The 2,926-nt window shown below is 36.4% G+C and overlaps 1 long non-coding RNA gene across 1 annotated transcript; it reads left to right on the top strand.

The window, feature by feature from the left end:
• Window positions 1-883: 883 nt before the first annotated feature.
• On the top strand, window positions 884-2,496 carry LOC145988441 (uncharacterized). Its single transcript, XR_014441759.1, has 2 exons — window positions 884-1,014; window positions 2,385-2,496. It is a non-coding gene; the product is annotated as an uncharacterized LOC145988441 (long non-coding RNA).
• Window positions 2,497-2,926: the final 430 nt, after the last annotated feature.

The raw sequence follows: 2,926 nt of genomic DNA, 5'->3' as shown, positions 1-2,926 counted from the left end.
AAAATCTAACTAACTATCTTGAAACGGTTATTGCTTGCTCACTTTATTATAAAGAAATTAGACAATTTTGAATATATTGTATATTTGTACCATATTAGAGCCCGTACAGACAAAGTTACGTTCCAAACTTTCCAAATAAGCGAACCACGTCGGCGAGCGCAGGAAATGACGGAAAACAATTATTTTTAAATTACGTTTAAAAATGTGAAAAATGACAAAATACGTAAATACTGCTTTTCTAATATAGTGTCACTATTCAATTCGTTTATATGAAATATCTAACTATTTTGAAACGTACAATATTTACCCAGTTTATTATTATGAAAATACACAATAATGTGTTGAATATTTGTACAATATTAGAGTACATACATGAAGTTATTTTCTAAACTGTTCAAATTAGCAAACGTATACACTTGTTCCCCTTCATCCAATACAACATGCAGACATTTTACCCCATCTATAATTACGCCCACGCGAGCGTGCAAGATGTGGCCAAAGGCGACGTCGAAGGTACACGAGTCTAATGTATAAAAATGTATCTATGTGTGTGTGTATGTGTGTGTGTGTGTGTGTGTACTCACGCACACACACACACACACACACACATAATATCCCGATGCTTCTACTACAAATCCAATGCAATTTTTGTTGACAACATCCTAATTTCCAATAATTTAAAATATAATATCACAGAATCAGCTCGAGGAGAAGAGAAGGAGGACAGAGTGGAATTTTAGTTTTTAATTACATCAATTACTAATTTTACAGTTATTAAAAACAGTTCAACATGACACTGCCATGGAGAACTTCATGAAATTTGATACAATTTGTTACAACTATTTTTTCCTTTGCAGAAACTTGCAGCCATGCCAGAGCTTACGAGTACATGGCCGAATCCATAGTCTCAGACCCAGGGTTCGTGTCCAGGCAATGTGCAAACTGGGAGGATTTCAAGAGCTGCTTGTGTGACTCTGGAGTCACCACTCTCATGGGCGAAAACGTCGATAAAAGGTACTTTGAATACTCTAATTGCAGGATCCTTTAAAAAATATCATCACAGTCTTGTATTATTTTTCTTATTAGTTGTATTACGATGTGACGCACAAGTAGTTTTACCCTTTTAAATTTTGACTTAAAGTTCAACACAGCGAAAAGGTTGATTATATACAGGTTGGTCCGTGGAAATTACACCTCATGACGTCCGTGATCAATATGATCACTCGCAATGATAACTTGAATACGAGTACTCAACTTAGTGACGACTTTTTGGCCCAAATCTTTATAGATTTCACAGCAAAACTGAACACAACCTTCTCTCAAACTTTTGTACATCCGAAGAAGAGTGTATTTTTTAATGGGACAAAAAGACTCATAAACTGTGTTCAGTTACTCTTCTACTGTGTTTGAAATCATTGATATATGAACCCAACCTGACAGTGATACAGTATACAGAGCTTGGATAAAGTGTCCCTTTAGCGGCTGACCGCAGTAAAAAAAGATATACTCACGATCTCGTTATTGAATGTTCCTTATTCATATTCTGCCCTGAACATGAATGTTCCTCTCGCTCTGAGAGTATCGCTTCTTCGCTGTCATCTAATCATCACTCAGGCTCATCGTCGCGACGAGCATAAAGAGGCAGAAGAGCCACATAGTATCGAAAAAATTCTAAAACGTATTTTTCATCATGCTCAACGTAAACATATGTTAAAGCGATGTTAAAAAATACAAATGCAAACTTTGAATAAAAGCTTGTAGATACTCGTGTATGTGTATGTGTAGCATGTGTACTAATACGAACATATTACGAGTACTGTACATAGTGTTAGCTACTTTCATACGGAATATGGAAGTAACAAAGGGCATAAAATAAGTACGAAATAATGTACATAGCACCTTGGAAGAAAATATGGGACTACATGAAACATATTTAAGATATTGAAGAAAACGGTACATAAGTAATGTACCACTCCCTTATGTTACATTCAATTTAAATACACGGTGGAGGCACAAGTGGTTCGGATCCCACTTTAAACTGTAGGTCCAGTCCCGATTAGCCTTAGCCCGACCCTGTGGCCGAGTGGTTAGCACATCGCGCTGCGACGCCAAGGGTCCCGGGTTCGAATCCCGGTCGGGTATGGTTGTTTGTGAATGTCCATTTTCATCCATTTCATCATTTCATCACATCCCCATCTTCGCAAATTAGCCAAGAGGCACAAAACGCGAAGTAAAATAAACTAAATGAATCAATCAAAAAACCGATTAGCCTTACTGTGCATAAAGTGGACTTAAAACACCAACTCAAACGAAACCAAATTTAAATACATTTTATGTATTACTTTCAAGCTTGAATTAAATAGTACTATCTTTTTCCTTTGCAGTGCAAGAGGCAATTACTACTTGAGAACGGGCAAATCTTCACCATTCGCCCTTGGACCTAAGGGAGCAGTATGTTGAAATCACCAACCCTGCGACCTTCTGTAAACAAGAGCACGTGCATGCAGAAAGCATTGCAAACTCTTAGACGTAAAATAATCCACACGAAAATCCAGCGTTGTTACAGGATTCATTACGTAAGGTAAAACAACGGCCAATTTGTAGTATGGGATACGCTGCCGCAAATGACGTCTCACTTTAAACCCAATGCTCTTTCTTTTGTACTTATTGCTTCACCTTTATGGTTATGTCTTTGCACCAGTAATAATTTCCCATAAATTTGGCTTCTTTCTTGCATGCAAGAAATTGAATATATTTTACTTTCATTTTCTTATTCAAAATGATATAACATGGTAATGTATATTTCTAAGGTTTGATATATAAGCTTATCATAACGAAATCGTGGTAAGGTCCCTCGAATTCAAGATAGGAGTGTATTTGACATTTGTTTGTCGATTTTATGTAAATTGTATCTTATGTAAATAAA

Source organism: Lepisma saccharinum, chromosome 5 (genome assembly GCF_977018435.1).
Source record: "Lepisma saccharinum chromosome 5, izLepSacc3.1, whole genome shotgun sequence".
Lineage (NCBI taxonomy): Eukaryota > Metazoa > Arthropoda > Insecta > Zygentoma > Lepismatidae > Lepisma > Lepisma saccharinum.
Note: the sequence above shows the minus strand (reverse complement) of the source record. Positions and strands in the feature narration are given on the sequence as shown.